This window comes from Emydura macquarii, unplaced genomic scaffold (assembly GCF_026122565.2).
Source record: "Emydura macquarii macquarii isolate MOO-44397 ecotype Brisbane River unplaced genomic scaffold, CSIRO-AGI_Emac_v2 contig_1827, whole genome shotgun sequence".
Taxonomy (NCBI): Eukaryota; Metazoa; Chordata; order Testudines; family Chelidae; genus Emydura; species Emydura macquarii.
Genome location: NW_027131964.1, coordinates 1,901,368 through 1,924,389, shown reverse-complemented (window position 1 = coordinate 1,924,389; position 23,022 = coordinate 1,901,368).

The following is a 23,022-nucleotide window of genomic DNA, read 5'->3' as shown; positions in this document are numbered from 1 at the left end:
CATAAATCAAAGGCCAGGACTCTGTCAGGGCCAGTTCAGCTCTTAGTGACCCTTTAAACATCTTTTTAGCTAATGGTTTTTAAAGGGCCCCGAGCCCTGTTCCTATTCTAAAATTCCTGGTCATTTTCTGTCTGCAAAATATTGCTATATCCCCTTCATCTCAGCTACTACTAGACCAATTCCTAGACTACTCCTCATGCTGCTCTTCTCTACATAAGCACAGCCATATCATGTCAGACCAATGACCCATCTATCCTAGTATCCTGTCTCTGACAGTGGTCAGTGCCAGATGCTGCAGAGAGAATGAATCAAATAGGGTCATTCGGAGTGATCCCTGTTATCCAGTCCCAGCTTCTGGAAGCTGGAGGTTGAGTGATGCCCGAAACATGGGGTTGCATCCCGACCTCCCCTTGTCTAATAATCATTGATGACATTTCTTTTTTGAACCTAATTATAATTTTGTTCCTCACAACATCCCCTGGCAATGAATTCCACAGGTTGATGTTGTGTTGTGTAAAGAACTACTTCCTTATGTTTGTTTTAAACCTACTGCCTATTAATTTCATTGGGGTGACTCCTAGTTTTTGTGTTATGTGAAATGATAAGTATTACTTCCCTATTCCCTTTCTCCACACCATTCATGATTTTATGGACCTCTGTAATATGCCCCCTTATTCATCTCTTTTCTAAAATGAACAGTTGCAGCCTTTTTAATCTGTTCTCAAATAGAAGCTGTTACAGATGCCTAATAATTTTTGTTGCTCTTCTCTTCACCATTTGCAATTCTAATACATCTTTTTTTTGAGATAGGCAACCAGAACTGCACACAGAATTCAAGGTACAGGCCTCCCATGGATTTACATAGTGGCATTAAGATATTTTAAGTTTTATTATCTATTACTTTGCTAATGTTTCTTAACATTCTTGTAAGCTTTTTGGATGACCACTGCACACTGAGTGGATGTTTTCAGAGAGCAATCCATGATGTCTTTAAGATCTCTTTCTTGAATGGTAACAGCTAATTTTTGATCCATCATTTTGCTTATATAATTGGGATTATTTTTTCCAGTGTGCATTACTTGGCATTTGTCAACACTGAATTTATCCCAATTTAGTGAGATCCCTTTGTCACTCTGTGCATTCAGCTTTGGACTTAACTATCTTGAATAATTTTGTATCATCTGCAAATTTTGCCACCTCACTGTTCACCCCCTTTTCTAGTTCATTTATGAATACGTTGAACAACACTGGTCCCAACACAGATCCTTGGGGAACCCTGCTTTTTATCTCTCTCCACTGTGATAACTGATCGTTTATTCCTATCTTTTGTTTCTTGTCTGTTGACCAGTTACAGATATATGAGAGGACCTTACCTCTTACACCATAACATTTTACTTTGCTTAAAAGCCTTTGGTGAGAGACCTTGTCAAAGACTTTCTGAAAGACCAAGTATACTATATACACTGGATCACCCATGTCCACATACTTGTTGACACCCTCAAAGAATTCTGTTAGATTGGTGAGGCATGATTTCTGTTTACAAAAGCCAGATCTTCCCCAATATCGTGTTTATCCATGTGTCTGATAATTTTATTCTTTACTATAGTTTCAAAAAATTTGCCTAGTACTGAAGTTAGGCTTACTGGCCTATAATTGCCAGGATTGTCTCTGGAGCTTTTTTAAAAAATAGGCATTTCATTAACTAGCATCCAGTCATCTGGAACAATTTGTTCCCGAACTGATAAATTATATAGCAATAAGTCACCAGGACCAGATGGTATTCACCAAGGAGTTCTGAAGGAACTCAGATATGAAATTGCAGAACTACTAATTGTGGTATGTTATTATATTATATTATTATTATTATATTATATTATATTAACCTATCACTTAAATTAGCCAAACTCACACATATAGTTCAGTTTCCAGGCACCTCCATAGACCATTGAATGATTACAGAGCGACAAACTTAAAGCCATGGCAATCTAATACTATTATTTTAAAAAAATCAGGACCCTAGCAAAAATCTGTGCCTTTCCAGTAAAAAAATACTCTTTAAAGCTGTTTTTTATTGTTTGTATTTTCTGGTCTCCATTTGGAACTCCACATGGTTGGGAGAGGGGGAAGTGGACACCAAGGCATTGGGATACAATCCACCATTAGCTGCTATACACTGCTAAGTAGGGATTCTCACAACTTTTCCATTGGTTATTAAAGTGGAAATCCCTCACATTACTATAGCAACAAGCTTTAAATTGGAGTCAGAAATTTACCAGGCTCAGGGGCAGCTTCTGTCTCCTCCAGGTTTTCTGCAGGCTCGTCAGTGGGCTGTTCCCCAGCAGGGGCATCAAACAATTCCTCTGAATATGGGCCAAGAATTTGCTCTTGATCCTGTTCTAAAGCCTGGTCTGAGACTGGTTTCATAAATGCCCATTTTTAAAAAAGGCTCCAGAGGCACTCCTAGCAATTATAGGCCAGTAAACCTAACTTCAGTATTAGGCAAATGGGCCTCACTCAGAGCCTACAGCTGGCTCCCGTCAGTCCCCGAGCTAGATTCAGGAGCCAGGAGGGCACTATCCTGGCTGACCAGGTAGTCATGGACCACAGTTGGTTCCTTGCTGAAAGCAGTGCCCAGCATTTGGTCTAACCCCTCATAGAAGGGCATGAGGCTGGTTAGTTGCCCAAGGTGTGGTTCTGGTCCTTGGTCTTTTTGTACTTGCTCTTTAGCCACTTAATCCACTCCCTGCACTGGTGACATGTCTGGAAAATTTGCAGAGCTGTCAGCTTCTTCACTATTTGCTGGTATGCATGGTCATTTCTGGTATTTGTACTAAAGTCCACAGTTTTGCTGGTCTCACACCAGAGATTCACCAAAAATTGGCTGTGCTCTCATGACCATGAAGCAGCTTGCTTTTGTTCTGGTCTGTCTCCATTGCAAACAGAGAAGGCTCTCTGACGGTGTTTTTGCAGCTTGGTGGGGAAAAAAAATGGGAATTTTAATGCTGACTCACTGAGCTGCTGCTCTATGCCCACATTTGTGACTTCCATTTTAAATTGAGTGGATTGAAGATTCTTGGGATAGAGAGGACAAAGGACATGTAACCATGGGATTGTGGGCTATTTTCAGCAGACTCCTAAGACCTGAGTCAAGTGGACCTGTATCTACATTGCAAACCATTAAGACTTGAACCCTGGGTCACCGTTTGAAATGGGCTCGGACCTTCCACCTCCTCAGGATTCTAAGATCCTACATCTGAGTCAAAATCTGAGAGATGTGTGCAGATGGAAGGGGGGTTTGGACTCAAGCCTGAGTCTGAGCATGGGTTTATATTGGAGTGTAGACATACACTTAGTATCTGCTTCCAGTGGTTTCAGTTCCTCTCTTCCCTCATTCAAGGAGGAAGCTATACTATTAAAATCTAGGTTTCAAAAGCTTAGCCAAATCATAATACTGTAGTGTGCTTATTTCTCTCCTCAGCATGTATTTTCTGAGCCAGACTTACGTCAGACTGTGAATGGCATAGTTGAGAAGAATTTTCAGATTGTGGGTTCCTTGGATACAAGGATCATAAGCGGTGGCATTATTTTGTTTGCCTCACTAACTTCAAAACAAGTAGTGGCTATTACTTTAAAATTATAATCTTCTGAGTAGTACAACTGACACCAAAGATTGGGTCTGAATACGCTTATCTTTACACAATATTTATAAAAGAAAACAAAATGATTACTCAGTAAGAATTCAGAAAAACTAGAAGTTACGGATTGACTTGCAAATTGTCTAGATTAAACACAGGGCCTAATGCTTTGAGGTGCTGAGAACCTTCAACTGCCATTAAATTCAGAAATTGCTCCGTTCTTAGGAAAAATGGACTCTTTATTAGCCTGGGGCTTTCTGAAGGCAACATGATAATTAAGTTACACAAGTTACAGCCACAAATTCCAAATCATAAAAACAAGTGTTCATTTGTATCTATGTAGCATGTAAACTTGGTTTTTGTTTTTTCTGTAGTGAAAATATGAAATATTAAATTATTTTTAAAACTTTAAATACTGAACTAAAAATTATTCATGGAATTATTAAGAAAGTGCCAAGTGAATATACTGCAGTGACCTAATATTTGTCTAATGTGTAGTTCTACAGTTAAAAGCCTACACAACACACTTATTTTAGGTACCGTTGTTTTTGCAAAGCTAAGTGTAAAATTAGAAATATTTTATCACTGTTGTGGCACAATATATTAAAGCAGTTAAACTTATTTATGCTTATATTAATATAGATCAGCAAATGTTTTTGTATCATCCACTTCCCACTGCTTTGTCTTTGTAATATAAAATAATGAACAATATCTACGGGAACTGTGGGTGCTATCTACTCAGTGGCCCTCGTATAACTTCCATTAGCCTATATTAATAGGAATTATGAGCATTCATCAAGGGAAGAATAGATCCTTAAAGTGAAATAAATAGCTTTTTTTTTTAAAGCACACTTAATATTTTAGTGTACTATGTACTCCACAAATGGGAGAACAGACACTATGTGACGAGTTTAAGACTATTTTAAATTTTTATTGTAAATCTAATTTTTGCATGTATACACAGTTTCTCATTCACTCTATCCCTAGGATAGATAAAGCACAGATAATGGCAGTGCAAGTATTGCCATACAGTCCAATAAGTGTGCATCCCATCTGACCTAGGTGGATCATTTAGGAAGTGTGTAATTTAATCACTGTGCCCATTCAATTTTAGGCTTATCTGTGGTTCTCAGTAGCTCCACCCTGGGCACTGTCAGTCACATTGTTCTGGATGGTTGGTCATGAGTGAAGATGCAGACTTTAATGTACCTGGGCCCCAGCCCATTGAGGGCCTTTATATTATACATTTTATTTAGAATTATATTTTGGATTTTTAAGCTCTTTTTGGCACAGAGCTATGTACGTGCTATTCAGAGTTAACTATAGCCTGGCTTTATTCTTTATTTTCTTCCAACAGAGCTTCAGGCTTCTGAATCCTCCATCTGAGGGATCTATAAAATAAATTTTTACCCGAAGGAGAAGTCCAGCCTAAGGATATAGAAATTCCATAGATTTTCCCTCACCCTCACCTTTCACAAACAGCATTATGTTACTACAAATTAGAGGGAGAAGGGAAGGAGAGAAGTGGGTAGAAGAAGTATGGTGAAGGTTGGGATAAGGTTGAAAAGAGAGGAAAGGGTGCAAATAGCAACTATATGCAGGCCCCAGCAGCACAATATGTTATATATATATATAACATAAGTAATGTAATATGCCTTTGGGGTAGAATCCTTAGCATCGGCTGCCACTGGACGTGGTGGAAGGAGCGCCAGGAGCTGTCAGTCCTGGTGCCACGGATCAGAGTCACCCACCACACCATCGTCACCCCAGTGCCCAAGGCATACTGGAGAGGTCCCTGAAGTCCGCCATCCATGCACTGTAAATGGAGGACCTGAAGAAGAAACCTGACCAGGGAAAGGTCTTCAAATTGACCAGCAAGTGGGATGCCAGCAATCACTTTCTGCCAGGAGGCAGTTTCATCCGATTTGCAGACCGGCGGTTCATCCACCGTGCCCGACTCAACTGCCTCCCACTGAACGGGGCCATCCGCCACGGGAATCAGGACAAACACTGCAGGAAGTGCGGGTACAACAATGAAACCTAGCCCCATGTCCTCTGCAGCTGCAAGCTCCACTCCAGAGCCTGGCAGCTAAGACACAACGCAGTCCAGCTCATGAAAGCCATCCCGCCTCACTTGGGAAAGGTCACCATGAACTCCACCGTCCCCGGATCCAACAGCCCACTGAAGCCGGACATCGTCATCAACAATGAGGACCAGTGCAGTGTCAGTCAGTGCTATGCCCGGTTGATGCGGCGCCTCATGGTGTCTGACACCATCTGGTGGTCGAGAGACATTTACATTGAGCACATCACCGGGCACAGATAATACCGGGATGAGTAAACTGGAGCACCACTGTGAGGAATTTATAGATTAGGACTATCTACACCACATAACTGACTCAATGAGGGACAATCCACTATTATGGATATACCTACTACCCATTAACTGCATACTATGTAACCTCTGCAATAAGTTATGTTTCCGAATTACTGATCGCGTGTACTGTTAACCGTCAAACCTATTACCCCCCATCCAAGATACCACAGATTATCCTTTCATTGTACTCCCTGACTCCCAACCAAACTCTGTACCCGCTGATAATCTGTACATTATGCCTCGATGTACAGGAACTCTTCCGTTTAAACTCTGTACCTAACCATTTTTTTTAACATTATCTTTAATAAAATTTTTAAATTTGTTTTTTCAAATTCTGTTCCTAGGTCCTGGTTGAAGGGAGCCTAAGATGACTATGTTCAGGCTAAGATCTTTTTATCATCTCAACTACATAAAAATGAGATCATATCAAGAAGAAAAATAAATTAGGAAGCATTACATATTTCTACCTGGTTATGAGAGATTGCACTGTATTATTTCTTACCTTATTATGAATAATGTGCTTTGGATAGTTAAAACTCATATCCCAAGCTATTAGGATAATAGTTGGTATTATGCCATTTTTTTAAAAACCTGTTGAGAGGGAAAGGACCTTCAATTATTCTTTTTCTTTTTTTTTTTTAGGATTTATATAACCATTCAATGTCTTGAGAATTTTGAATAAAGGTATAAGAGTATCAGAAACTTACGTTGAAAGATTCAATTTAACCTTGTTGTTTACTGAAATATTATTACATATTGTGCAATTTCCATAAATATATAACTGTCACAGAGTCCACTCACCACTAGGGCACCTCCTCATGGTTGTTCTGCGGATTAGCTCTTTCCAGGTCTGATCCCCCCTTTTGTTCTCTCACTCTGTGGGACTCAGCATGCTCCCTCTTCGTGCCTTGGCCCTCTAGCCAGGTCACTATGCATGTTTTCCCCTTCCAGATTATTAAAGTCTCAGAGGTCAGACCATCCCAGGCAGTCTCCAATTACACTGCCCTGACTGTGCCACTTCCCTAGCGGTTGGTATGGAACATGGGCCCACCCATTCCTCTGGCTCCCAGCACAGGGTTCCTCAATCCAGCAAGCACTGGCTGCTTACTCCCAGACCCTGTTACTATTTCCCTGTGGTTCTTCCTACTCTTCTCCTTCAGGCTTGCCCTTCCCTCAGATCCCGGATCCCAGAAATTCACTTTTCCCCCTGGATTTCCTCCCTTTTCTCTAATGCCTAGAGGATGACTTCAGGCTTTCTCTCTGCAGCCCCTTTCTGCTGCCAAGTTCTTGCCTTTATATTAGCCCTGACTGTTCCTTCTCAGATAGGCTTTATTCCCAGTTAGGGGTTACTCATCCATCCTAATTCCCCTGTGGTCTGGCCTATTAAATTAATATTCTCCCTTCCCTCCCTCATTAACCTTTTGAAGGCTGGGTGTGATGTGAACACCCCATCACAATAACAAACAACTTTTAAAGTCTATCAGAAATGTATATAGCGTAACAAGGAAGAGTACATGAATTCTCATGGCAAAGGTTTTGTTTCCTTCAAATATCAGCCAGTCTATGCTCAGACAACAGTCCAATTCTGCATGTGAACAGTAGTGTCCTTAGTCAAGATCCTGGCAGAATTATGTGGTGTCCTTTTATTCCTTCTAAAATCGCTCCTACATTTGTACTCTTTACAAAAAAAGAGGTGTCTGCCCCAGAATTTAATATTTCTAATGATTTAATCCTATGAGTAGGTGATATAAAACTGACCATATGATTTCAGGAAGCTCAAAACAGATTGTCTTTTGGTTGAATACGGAGAAAACCATAGATCTCAAAATGTAGTTATCAGTGGGGAAACATCATCATATGGGGATGTTTCTAGTGGGGTCGGGTAAGAATCATTTCTAACCCTGAAGCTATTCAACATTTTCATCAATGATCTGAAAGTAATTATAAAATCACTGCTGATAAAATTTGGGAACGACAAATGACTGGTGGAATGATAAATAATGCTAAGGACAAGGCAGTCATACAGAACAATTTGGATTGCTTGATAAGTTGGGCCCATTCAGTGATAAGTGTGTTTTAAATACAGTCAAATGCATTACATATAGGAACAAGGATTCAGACCATACCTATAGAAAGGGGGGTTGTATCCTGAAAGCAGTGTAGTAATTTAGGCATCATAGTGGACAAGCAACCCAACACAAACTCCCAGTGTGAAGCTGTGGCAAAAAGGACTAATGCAATTCTTAGATGTATCAACAGGGGAGCAGTGAGTAGGAGCCAGGAGATGATTTTACCTCTGCATAGGGCATTGGTGAGGCCGATACTAGAATATTATGAATAGTTCTAGTGTCCATATTTTTAAAAGGATGTTCAAAAAATTGGTGAGGGTACAGAAAAGATCTACAAAAATGATTCAAGTGCTGGAGAAAATGTCTTACACTGAGAGATTTAAAGAGCTCAATCTGTTTAGTTTATCAAAAAGATTGAGAAGTGAGTTGATTATGGTGCATAAGTATCTTTGTGGGAGATAAAATACTGAGTACCAAAAGGATTTTTAATCTAGGCCTTGTATAAACTAGAAAGCTTTGTTGACAAAAGTTTTGCTGGCATACAGCCACTACAGTAATTAAATTGCTATTGCATGTCTTCACTGTCTCCTTCTGTTAGTGGATTGCATTCACACTATCAACTCTTTTGTCGACAAAGTGAGCAGTGCATGATGGGTAGCTATCCCACTATGCAACTGCACACAGGATGCTTTGGGAATGGTTTGCAATGCCTCATGGGACAGGCACAGTGTCACATGATGAATATTTCTGAGTCCCATCATTCCATGGGCATCCTACTAGTTTGACAGCTGCTTTTAAACTGCCCTGTCAACCACACTGACACTGCTGAACACAAGCACAAGAAGCCCACAGAAGTGGGGAGCAGAGGGAGACTGAGTGAGTGAGTGTGTGTGTGTGAGAGAGAGACACACACACACACGGAGAGAGACAGATAGACAGCGTGTGTTGGGGGACAGTGAGTGTGTCTGCACTCATCGCTGTCTCTTTAAATTCAGACAGTAGCAGGTGGAAGCAACCAATCCCAAGGCAGAAGCTGCTACCCAGACAGCTCATAGCTGGTGTCTCCTGTTTCCCCACCCCCTTAACAGAGACAGGTCCAGTACACCCACAGGGGCAGGGGTGGGGAGAGGGACACAGCTCCCACCTTCCTCCCTGACTGCACGGCACATAAGGAGTTACACCCCTCCCACATAGATTAGGGCAGGTAGGCAGGACTGTTTTCTGCACTCTGGAGTGAGCTCCACAGGTGAGTTAACTTAAAAACTTCCTGGGGCTTTGAAAGGTGAGGGGCAGAGGCGGACTGTTGCAAGGCAGTGGAGCTCAAACTGCTTACCAGAGCAGCACACACGATGGCATTCTGGGATAATCAGGAGGCTATTTTCAGCAATATAACCTAAGGGCAGTGTCTACACTGTGCTTTTTCGCAAAAACTTCCACACTCCATGAATATTGGGGTGCCTCTTTTTTCAGAGGTTGTTTGTAGTTTCTCTTATTCTTATTAGTATTTATGTCTGACGTATCCTGCAGTCAAGACAGACATTCAAAGATGTTACAATCAGGTGTCTCGTGGCCTTGGACAATACATTGCGATCTATTGCAGTCACTTATTGGCACATCTTTACAGTAATTTGGTGACTTTATGAGCATAGGGTTATTCCTAGGTCACTCACTCATGTCACACATTCTTAAGCCTATGTCCTACAATGGCTAAGCTAAAATCTTACAGGTCTCTGCCTGTAGGCCTTGCGTTTCCACCATGCTTTACTTATATAACTAATACACACTTATCATTCCTAAATACTTATCAGTTTTATAATCCTACAATTTAAATCTATTTAGCATACATTAATTATATATGAAATCGCATATAAATTGATCATAATACCATATAATACAATGAGACATGCATGATAAAATGAACTATTTGGCCACAATATGGTTTAGTCATACAATTTATTGGGCTCAATACAATGGTAACTGGGTGAAATTTAAGGGTCTGTGATACACAAGAGGTCAGACTACATGATCTAATGATCCTTTCTGGCCTTAAACCATATGGCCTTAATCTATGAATAAGGAAAGTGTTAATTTGAGATTATTTAGTTTTTTTGGGGGGTGGGCATGGGCTGGGGGCAAGTTTATAAGTGGCTAATTTTATAGTATTTAAATTACATTTAATTAGCCTTTTGTTCATGTTCAGGTTCTTTTATTTAAAATATTCATTTAAAGTTGGAAGGAAAATTAAATATGTCATTCCAAACTGCAACTTGAACTTGAGGTGACTATGGTATGATAAAAACAAGTAAATATTAGACTACTCTAATACTTTGAAGAAATAGCAATACATTGCACAACTATTTTTATAGAGTTTGATATCTGGTCTTTGGAGGGAAGAAAAATAAAAAAGTTAAAAAAGTCATTAGTTAATATTCCACATATTGTACACAACATCTAATCAAAACAGGAGTTTAGGAGAAAACAAGCCACATCCTGTGCATGAAAATCATTAGTAACAGGCTACTAGTTAAATCATTGTTATACTTTTCAGTTTCTCTCAGTGGATTACTTTACAGTAGTAACATATTAACTAATTTTTTTAATTGAAATATGGTGTGAGATACCACAAAATCTATAGGAGATATATCATATAAGGTTTGATCTGTGTGAAAAGAATGCCATTCTGGCTAAAGCAAAATAATTCAACCAAATAGTTAAAACAAATTATTCATTTAGTACTAAACTATGCTCTCAAATATGCATGCACCGCTCCTCAGAGCTGTTCCATACATGTATCTTAGGGTGGAATTGTGTCTTACCCTTTTTACATTTTTTTGGTAGTCTTTATGTATTAGTCATTGATAATTGATAATAACTCTACAAGAACATACTGTCTCACATTGAGATTAATACATAAACTCTTTCCACATTTATAATGAAACTCTGCAAAGCAGTGCCATGTTCTTCAGTACTTCTCCAGGAGTTAAGTAAAAGACACAGTATTTGAAGTTTGTCAAGATTACAGTTTGAGAATGTTAGCTTTTATTTCTCTTGGTGCTAATATCTTTCAATAGCAAACAGTACAGAAAGATGCAATAGGCTAGTGAGTAGAATGGAGAAGCAAGGCAGAAATAAGTGCTGACAGTGATTGAATTATGTTGATCATATCAGCAAAACAGCCATCATCGACACAGGAGGCTTGGGACCATCAGCCTGTCTCTTGGCAGTGATCATTGCAGTGCCTGACATCAGGCAGGTAATGTTAACTCAGTTGCTGAAAGGGGGCTATGAACTATGATCAGAGATACAGCCCCATCAATAGACATCTATTTTCCTGCTTTGCCATAAATGTCAGCGTCCATAGACCCCTCACTTATTCAGTGTTCTGTTGAAGGTTAAAGGCCTAGAACTGATTTTATAAGCCAGTCTTGACATGTATTATTTTCCCTGACCACACATATACTCACCCAAACACACACATGCAGACTGGTGACACCATTAAAAAGTAAAAGCTTGACTTGAATTCACTTGCAATAATTAGACAAAAATGAAAAAAACCTCTAGGTTAAAATACAAACAGTTTTTGCCTTTTTGCAAAATATTTTTAGAAAGCAAAAGGCCAAATACATTAGGTTTTTTTGTTTACACTTTCACAACCAACATTACAATTTTATGATGCACAAAGTGGAAAACTTTCAAAAATGTCAGGTTTTGAAAAAGATTACTATGAATAATGTATTTCAATACAGCTTTGTCAAACTGTTATATAGTACATACATTTGTAATTTCTTAACACTGAATTTACTGGGAAGTGACACTAATGTGCTCATGTTGTTCACACTTGTTTACAAATGGAGGCAGTCAGGCTTTGAGCTTCAAACGCAAGTGTCCAGATACTGACGTGACTTGCCTGAAAGCACTGGCAGGGAAAGTGCGCCATGTTAAAAATTCATAAAGAACACTGCTTTTTATTTCAAGAGTTACAGGAGCAAAAGGTTTTTGCAGTGCCCAGGGAAACAGAAAGTTCAAATATTGTGAAGTTGCAGGAGCAGATCAGAGCATGCTATTCACAGTTAAAGCCTACAAGGCAGTTCTTTATAGTGTCTTGGGTGAGACAACTGAAGAACTGAACCTAAGGAGCCAATTTGCTGAGTTTTGTTCAGTTGCTAAAATGAGTAGTTTTTATTACAGAGTCTCAAGCAGCAAGAACTGTGAATCGAATATTGGAAAAAAACATGTTTGAACCTAGATATATTCAAGATATCTAAATATACGTTTAAAACCTATTCTAAATGTTAGGACTAGATGACCTTTAAACCCATGAAAGCCTGATATGTCATCTAATATAACAGATTGATTTTCTGCTGTTCTAGCTCTAGTATTAAGATGCATATTTTTAAAAATATATCAAATTGAAGTTTGGTTGGCTGCATCTTTCAATTCAATATAGTGCACAATCAACGATGCACGACCGTTGCTCTTATTAGCAGGCGGCATGGCCTTGAGGATGGAGATCACATGGGGAATAAAGGAAAATGTCACCTTAGCTACCTGGACTTAGATCTTGGGTTCAATATATTTTTCAGGTGGAGTCTGGGTGTGTATGTGCTTATTAAATGCACACATTCATCTCCCTCAAACATAGCACTTGAACCCAGCCACAGCCCATTGTAAAAGAGACCAGAGTTAAAGTCAACACCAGAATAAATGACTGATGAGCATTAGACTTGTGAGAGATCTAGAAAGGAACTTAATTGTTTCTTACATTTTTCCTGAACGAAGGATGGCTTTTACACCCACCAATTTCAACAAGTTTAACCCAATCCATAACAATATGATACATTTGCAAAGTGTTGGATTAAAATCTTTCAATAGTCTGGAATGCCTGTTCCTAGGACAACACATATAGTTTGAGTTGTGTGAATTTTACACATTTCGTTAGTGCCCATCAAATGCCTGTCAGGTAGCTGGTCAAAACCTTGAGAAGGAATTCAGAGAATAATTTTTTCTGCGAATATTTGTGCAATTTGCTAATATTCAAACACTCTGACCAACACTCCTTACTGCCTCCTATTAGAAATTATATCTTCTTTTTTCTTGGCTCCACTCCACTTTCTCTCTCTCTCACCTATGATAGATCATGGTGCATCTTTTTCAAGACTCCTGGAACATACAATACAATTACACAGTACTTCTGTCCTAATTTATAACATCCTTCTTTTCCCCAATCACACCTATCACACATAATGTCTGGTGAAAGCCCCAATATTCCATGGGCTAAACCCATAGACAGATATGAAAAATGTGGCATGCCACTGTCCAGGGGAGATGCACATGTGGGAAACTAACACCATTTATTCTCAGCTGTTGGGAAGGTGGAGGCTGCAGCAAATTCTGAGGCTGCTACCCTAAAACCCTGCTCAGAAATTTTATCTTCCATATCTTTTGTCTAATAGGTGTTTGATCAATCTTAAGATATTTTTCTTCACCCATTCCCCAATGCCCTTTAGCGACTGGGAGACTGGAAGAGGAGTACTCTCAATCTCCATCTCCCCTCCCACAATAGAACTGTCTGGTTACTACAAAAGTGGATGTAGAGCTCTCCTTTATTTCATCCTTTCCTAGCCACCTAATTTCTGCAGAGGCTAGGAGACAGGTAATTCCAATTGCTATACTTCAATTCTCCCTTCATCTCTGACATGTGGAAAGGGAGGGCTCCACTCCTCCATGCCTTCCCCAAGCCTGGAAATATGGTGATGACCTCACTTCCCTCCATATTTTATCCATCTAACTCACCTATTCAGCAATTTCTGGTATTTAATAATCCTTCATTTATTTGAAAACAAAACAAAACAATACACAGACAGAACTCAAACAATATGTAGTGTCCTAAGAATAGGTACTCCAAACTATTTAAGGATTTTAATCCAACACTTTGCAAATCTATCAAAGTGTTATGGGTTGGGTTAAACTTGTTGAAACTGGTGGGTGTAACAGCCACCCTTCCTTCAGGAAAAATGTAAGAAACAATTAAGTTCCGTTCTAGGACCAGGCAGCTGAAAGACCCTTCACCCAAAACACAGGCACATGCTCTCTACATAGGTGGAGGGGTTTCATTGTATGTTGTTTGGTGGAGGAGTGTGTGTGTGTGAATATGAGAGAAACAGAAAAATGGCAGAGAAGCAGAGATAGAAAGTGTCAGAAATCCAAGGATCCAGTCAGAACTAGAACTGGGAATATGGACCTGAGGAAAGCTTAGAGAGACCTTTTGGGCTACGTGTTGGATGGAAATGAAGTTGGCAATGTGAGCAAAGATGTTGTCTTTTGTTGTTTAATTCCTGCTGTGTTCAGGGAAACAGGAGTTTGTACATACTTTGTAAACAAAGAGCATAGCATCAAATAAAATACCCAACTCCGTCATCAATTTCTCCTACTAACCAAAACAACCTGAGATATTTTAAGGAGCATAATTTATTCAGATTATAGAATCACAGAAATGTAGGACTGGGAGGCACGTTAAGAATTCATCAAGTCCAGCTTCCTGCACTGAGGCAGAACCAAGCGAACCTACACCATCCCTGACAAGTGTTTGTCCAACCTTTTATTTAAAATCTTCCGTGATGGGGATTCCACAACCTCCCTTGGAAGCCTATTCTAGAATTTAACTAGAATTAGGACTAGACAGTTTTTCATAATGTCTAATCTAAATCTCCCTTGCTGCAGATTAAGCCTATTACCTCTTCTCCTACTTCAGTGTACATAGACAACAATTGATCATAGTCCTCTTTACGACAGCCCTTAATGTATTTGAATACTGATATCAGGTCCCCTCCTTACCTCAATCATCTTTTCCCAAAACTAAAAATGCCCAGTATTTTTAACCTTTCCTCATAGATCAGGTTTTCTAAACCCTTTTATCATTTTTGTTGATCTCCTGTGGACTCTCTCCAATTTGTCCACATCTTTCCTTAAATGTTCAGAATTGGACACCATACTCAAGTGGAGGCCTTACTAGTGCTAAGTAGAACAGAACAATTACCTGCAATGTCTTACATTCTACACTGCTGTTAATGCACCCCGGAAGAATGTTAAACCTTTTTGCAACTGCATCACATTGTTGACTCATATTCAATTTGTAATCTGCTATAACCCCAGATCCTTTTCAGCAGTACTACCACTTAGCCAGTCGTGCCCCCATTTTGTAGTTGTGCATTTAATTTTTCCTTCCTAAGAATGGCCATACTGGGTCAGATTAATGGTGCATCTAATGCAGTATCATGTCTGTGACAATGGCCAGTGCCAAATACTTTACAGGGTATGACCAGAACAGGACAATTTCAAGTGATCCATCCCTGATCATCCAGTCCCAACTTCTAGCACTAATTATCTTTACTTTGTTAAATCTTTAATTTGTTAGTCTTTAAAGTGCTACAGAACTCTCGTTGTTTTTGCTGTATACAGACTAACACGCCTATGCCTCTGGATATCTTCACTGAACAACATTTTGTAAAATTCAGACCAATTTTCCAATTTTTTAAGGTCCTTTTGAATTCTAATCATGTCTTTGCAGCCCCTTCCAGGTTGGTGACATTTGTAAATTTTATAAGCATACTCTCCACTTCATTATCCAAGTCATAAATGAAAATAATGAATAGTAGTGGACCCAGGAATGACCCCTGTGGGATCCCACTCAGTATGTCCTCCCAGTCTGACAGCAAACCATTGATGTGTCCTTTGAATATGGTCTTTCAAGCAGTTGTGCACCCATTTTATAGTAATTTCATTTAGACCACATTTCTCTAGCTTGCTTTTGAGAATGTCATGTGGGACTGTGTCAAAAGCTTTACTAAAATCAAGATATCAAGATAATAGCCCTGTCCAAGAAGGAAATGATGTTGGTTTGGCATGATTTGTTCCTGACAAATCCATGCTGGCCATTCCTTATAATCCTATTATCCTCAAGGTGTTTAATAATTTATTCCAGTATCTTTCCAGGCATTGAAGTTAGGTTGACTGGTCTATAGTTCCCTGGGTCGTCTTTGTTCCCCTTATGTTTTCTTTCTCCTGTCCTCTGGGACATCACCTGTCTTCCATGAGTTCTCAAAAATAACAGTGCCAAGACTGCATCAGCTAGTCCCTTAAGTACCCCAGCATGAATGTCATCATGCCTTGCTGACTTGAAATGTCTAACTTATCTAAATATTTTCTAACCTGTTCTTTCCCTTTTTTGGCTTGTGTTCCTTCTTTCTTCTTGTTAATATTAATTGTGCTAATAATAATTAATTGTGTTAATAATTAGTATCCGGTCATCATGAACCATTTTAGTGAGGACTGAAGCAAATAGGCATTAAACACCTCAGATCTCCTTCCCCACTAAGCAGAGAACCTACAGTTTCATTTTGTCTTTTGGTTGTTCCTAATGTATTTAAAGAACCTCTTCTTATTACCTTTTTATGTCTCTTGCTAGTTGTAATTCATTTTGTGCCTCAGCCTTTTGGATTTTGTCTTCACATGCTTGTGCTATTCATTTGTAATCCTTTGATGGTCTGTACCCTATATTCACCCCTTTTCCAGGACTCTGATACATTTTGTACAAGTATGCCTTTGAAAACTCATAATTTTCTGTCCATTATTCTCCTAGAAAAATGTGTGGCAACATTGGATGTACAGTTATAAGATTCTACTGTATGATATTGCCAAGACATATTTCAAGTCTGGGGAGGAGTTACAGACCAGTTCCCCAGAGACAAAGGCCATTCATTGGCACCAAAGAAGGCGTCAGTGAAAAATCTACATCTTGACAAAGAAATAGCTTGCGGTTCCTGCCGATGAAGACTTTCTGTCTCCTGAATATCAGCTGGAGATGATTCACAAAAGGGAGAAAAACTATAAGAAGAGAGAGCAGATGCCCCAAATTATATCTCCTTTTCTCTCTACTATGGCATCAACAACACTTGAAGAACAGAGTAAGAAGCATTGGAGATTCAGCCAGTAAGACTGTGGCATTGAATTCACTTTGAATTCTCTTAGCTTGTTAAGTTAAGCATTAGTTGTGTTTTACTTTCATTTTCTTGTACCAGTTCTGACTTTTATGCTCTATTACCTGAAATCACTTAAAATCTATCTTTATGTAGTTAATGCCTTTGTTTTATTATTTTATCTAAACCAGTGTGTTTGGATGGACGTGTTTGGGAAACTTCATTTGGAATAACAGGATTTTTGCATATCATTTTCTATTAATAAAATGACAGACTTTATATGGCCTTGTATTGTCCAGGAGAAAGCTGAAAGTACATGACATACATTTCTGGAGAAAGTCTATAACTGGGAATTCACTGGTGATGCTCTGTGCTGCAGTGTAATTCAAAAGTGGCTGGCTATAGTACTCATGCAGTATAACTGGGAGTAATTTACAGGCTATGTGTGAGCAGAACAGGAATGGTAGTTCTCACAGCAAAGCAGTGTAAAAGGCACCCCAGGTTGGAGAACTCATGGGACATGGCCGCTTATTGGTCCAGATTGTACCTTGTGTAATATCACAAATCCTCATTAGCAATTCATTCGTGTTTTCACTTTTTGTAGGATTCCTTTTTGATTTGCAGGTAATTAAAGGGCTTCTAATGGAGTCATATTGGACTCTGACTATTCCTTCCAATCTCTCATTTGCATCAGGATAGTTTGAAGTTGTGCCTGTAATATTGTCTCCTTGAGAAACTTCCAGCTTTCCGGGACTCCTTTTTCTCATAGATTTTCTTCCCATGGTACATTAACTATCAGTTCTCTGAATTTGTTAAATCTGCTTTTTTTGAAGTCCATTGTCCTTATTCTTCTGCTCCTATTTCTTTCTTTCCTTAAAATCATGAAATGATACATTTCATTTTACTTTCACTCAAATTGCCTTCCACCGTCAAATGCACTATATATTCTTCCTTGCTGGTCAGAATCAAATCTAAAATGGCTGTCTCCCTGATTTCTTCCTCCACTTTCTGAAACAAAAAAGTTGTTCCCATTACTTTCCAAGAACTTCTTAGAAATTTTGTGTTTTGCCCTATTATTTTCCAACAGATGTCTGGGTAGTTAAGTCCCCCATTACTATTAGGTCTCATGTTTTGGTTATTTCTGTTATTTGCTCTATAAATGCCTCATTCACGTCCACTTCCTGATGTGGTGGTCCACCCTACCATGATGTCACCACTATTATTTATCCTTTTTATCTTTACTTAGAGAATTTCTTTTGGTTTGCCTCTCACCTTCTTCTAAACCACAGAACAAGTGTATATATTAGTCATGTATAATACAACACCTCCTCCCTTTTTATTCTGCTGGTCTTTCCTGAACAAGTGATTCTCCTCTATAGCAATATTCTAGTCATGAGACTTATCCCACCAAGTCTTGGTGATGACAATTAAGTAATAATTTAGTTTATAGACTAATATGTCCAGTTCTTTCTGTTTATTCTCCATACTTCTTGTATTTATGTGTAGATATCTAAGTTGTTGAGAAGAAAAGATTGAGTGGTGACTTGATCCCTGATACCAGGAGGCTTTCCAAACTTGCTGACAAAGGCATAACAAGATCCAATGGCTGGATGTTGAAGTTAGTTAAAATTAATCTTGAAATAAAATGTAATATCCTAGCCAAAAGGGGAATTAAACATTGGAATAGTTTATTACAGGAGGAGGTAGACTGACCATCACTTGGAGTCTTTAGGATGAGATTAGAGCTCTTAAAATATGCTTTACTCCAACTTCTGGTAGAGATTCTTTGGCCTGTGTGTGTGTGAGGATTCGGCCGGATGGTGGTGGTGATCCCTTCTGTCTTGTGGTCTATGGGTCTGAGTCCCCCTGTTCATTCTCTTCCTTCATGTGCTATGGGAAGAATTGATTTGCGCGCATTACCCACAACATGCTCATAACACTTTCAACTGTGCATTAAGATAATGACTATAATAAAATCTTATGATTCAGGACTTTAGCTGATTGCATGCAGCAGTCAGGAAGGAGAATTTTTTCCTGGATCTACTGTATTCTGTAGGGATGGAAAGGGTTATCTTCTTCTGAGGCATCAGAGATTGGTCACAGTTGGAGAAGGGACATTGGACAAGGAAAACTGATTATCTGTGGCATTGCACAGAATCCTCTTTCTAGATGCATGGCTGATGTGTCATGCTCGCCTGGTCAGGGTCATACTGATGACCAGATTTGGGGTAAGGAAGGAATTTTCCCCAAGGTCAGTTTGGCAGGGACTTTGGGGATTTTTTGCCTTCCTCTGCAGCATGGGTGTGGATCATTTACTGGGATCATCTGGGCATACCTTACCTAAAAAATTCCCTGCCCTTGCAGGAGCCTCCACTATTTGTGGAAACCTGGTATCTCCCATTCTCGGACAGTAGCACACAGTCATTTAGTCTCCTAAGAACTGAAGTGCTTTGGTCTAACTACTCTTTGGTGCTTAGCCTGGGTTTAGTATAGTGATATCTGGGTGAAAGTTAATGGCCTGTGATATACAACAGATCAAACTATGTGATATGATGGTTCTTAAACTCTATGAAACTATGAAACCATCGTAAAGGGGTTTACAAACCCCATACTAAGGCTGAGACAGGGCCGGGCTGGAATAGTAGTCGGCCTGGAAGGCTCCATCCCTCAGACGATGCCAAGCATGCTCCTGAGGAGAAGACCAATATAAAGGGAGCTTCAGCAGCCCCAGACAGGGGCAGAAAGAGGAAGTTCATTTCCTGCAGGAGTAGTGCTCAGCAGCAGTAGGAGAAGAAGAAGAAAAAAGAAACAGCAGCAGAAGCTTCTATTGAGGTGACCTAGCTGTAAGTCTTCTCTTCACCCCCAGGCACTCCCCGAGAGGGAGGGAGAACAATGGGCAAGAGCACAAGAGGGCTACAGGCATTGTCCCTAGACTGTAGGGGCTTTGAAGTAAAGACTTTAATTCAACTACAACCACACCCCAAACTGGGATGCAGAGTGTGGTAGGAAGGGGCTGTCTCATGCCGCTGCACTTTCAGGGCCCAAAGCTGGGACCCAGTGAAGAGGGTGGGCCTCGGTCCCCTACCCACTTAGGAGTTATGATTCCTGGCCCCAAGGAGGACAGAGGTCAGGGTTACCAACAAAGAGTCTAGTCCACCTGGGACCTCACCCAGGGGGCTGGGACATTTTGAACTGATAGCAAGACTGGAGTTGGACATTCGAAGCGCTAGGCCTACTGACCAAGTTAGCCACCCTGCTACCCTCACTAAACTCTGAATTTTGGCTAACCGCTCTGGTCAAAAAAAGGAGTAACAATACAACAAACTCATCAAGAGAAAGATAAACAATGTCATTTAACTTATAATTCCTCTATACAGAGGAATACATCATGTTGCCTGCTGAGTCAGTTATTCTTGTGGTACTGTAAATACAGGAGGATCTTTACCCTGTGCTTTCAATGCTTATGACAATAGTGCCGAGCTGTGCAGGCTCCATGTTTCTGTCAGTAGTGGCAGATAGTGAGGAGGGCTGTGCAGGTTAATGGGAATTTGAAAAAAAAATATGAAAGTTATAAGATATAGATAGATGACATTATGAGATGGAGACAGTTTCATGCTGGGAAGTTGACCCCTTGTTCTCAGTCACCTCTATGCAACTCATTTTGAACCCACAATGCATTGCCAAAACTTCCTAAGGGACAGTGTGCTTGACAATAGGAGGTCGCACAGTGGGATACCTAACTATGGTGAATCACACTGTGTATTGACACAAGCACTCTTGGTGAGTAGGCGCAGTGCTGATGTAAGGAGACAAGTATGCATCCTCACAAGCGATATAGTAGCTGCGGAACTTAATTCCAATGTAACTTCCATCGACCAAAGTTTGTAGTGTAGACATGGCCTTTGTGGCTCAAGGCCATGGTGCCTCTTCTTTTATAAACTAAGACCAGAAACAAAATGGACATTTTTCCAAAATGAGTTGCAAACAATTCATTTCATAGAGCAGACCTCAGCTAACCTATAGCAATATTTAGGGCACCAGGACTGGAAACAGACTAACCTCAGTGGCACGTGGGATAGGGAAAACACTAAGAAAATGCAGTTTTTTGCACTCCCAGTGCAGCTTGCCCATGTCACTCCTTAGGTACCACAAGAACCACAGCTGGTGTAGCAGGATTAATTTTAATGAATGTGGACCAAATCACATATATACAAAATGGCAGGTGTGATAGAAAAGAAAGAAAACATGGAGAAGTGTAAAGACATCTGTGGTTCATTTGGAGGACCCATAACAGGACAATACAACTGCTGGAGCTGCTTCCTCACTTTTCTTGCTTGAGGGGTTTCTTCTACCCCACAAGAAAACTGTTCCATTAGCTGCATCAGCGTGCCCCCCTGCTGGTTCAATGATGTTCCCAAACCTGGTCACATTTGGATCTAATTTGACAAAAAGTAAAAACAACAGCAAAATGGAATGGAGTGCAATAACATAGTGTTTAGGGAAGAAATAGCCATCAAATTAATCTCACAGCCTCCCAGTTATGGATGAGCAAGTGACCAGGATGCTGATGGCCTGGTGTTATATTGCCACTTAATACTAGTTCTCCAGCCGAGTCTGGAGGCTCAGGCTTTCCAGAGTATGGGAAGTCCCTTTTGATTGGCATGTAAGTGGTGCACAGGCTCTGTGCTGACCTTTTGCACTCAGATGAATTTCACCCAGATAAATTATTCATGGCAAATTATTTGTTCAGTTCCAATGTACTCTGTCTATCATATCTCTGAAACTACTGATCAGATTTCCTTAAACTCTTTTTTTTTTTTTTTTTTTTTGTCAATGAAAATCAGCAAGACTATTTTTGTTTCGTCACATAACTCTAATGTGTGACTTTGTAATTCTGGATCCCTTTTGTAGTACATCATTTTAGTGACTGCATTTGCTTTAATAGAAATTTCTTTTGTGGCTCATTTAAATTCAGGGGATGCTTCTGGTCACCTAATACATATATTTTCAGCTCACTATGATTATCATGAAAACATGATTCACTATCCAGAATCATATGGTCCCTGTTTCCATTTCTTGCTTCTCACAAGCAGTGTTCTGTGGGACATTTGTAATAACATACGCACTGAACTCCCATTTCCCTTGTCACTATTCCAACATTTGTCAGTTTTTTTTATGCCAGTTTTCAGCATCCTAGTTGGTGTCCAAAATGCTCTGAAAAGTACTGTATGTTGGCTAAATCTTATGTTTGTGTGCATCTTTTAGGTAGTCCAGCATATTTTGTCCCACACTCCCTTTTCAATGTATTACGTTGAAAATCAAAAGTTGTCCCTCCCCCCACAGACACATACAGAGATTAACCAGTAGTCTGTGTGTAAATTCCAGAGACAAAAGCAACCCTTACCTACTTCCATTCCATATGATTTCACAGCCTCAAATTCATATGGTTATACGTAATAGGGCTTTGTGAGTCTCCTGATGCATCACTATATTTGGATGTAACAGCTGTTTTTTGTATTCATTAAACATAATATAGCACTTCTTTGATTGTTTCCGGGTTTGTCAATCTGTAACAACTTTTATAAAGGTCTGAACATAGAGGGAAAGGTTTCTAAAAAGCAACATTGGTGATTCAGAAGACTTAAGTTGGAAAGCAGAGTTTGTTTGTTTTTTTACCAGTGTGCTTATACTGTGGTTATTTTCCAAAGCTTAAAAGTATTGTAGCTCTTCAGTGTGTCTACAATGGAGTATGTCTTGATCCTCCTCACTTAGGCCTTGATTCAGGACAGCACTTGAAGCATATTCATCAATAAATCTCTATTCAGGAAAACCCATGCTTATAATTAAACATGCACGTATGTGCTTAAATCCTGTGTTGATTTCAGTGGGATTTAACAATATACTTAAGATCTGCATTGAATAGGGATATTTTCCTGTATCAAAGCCTTGGCGAAGAAAAGCAACAC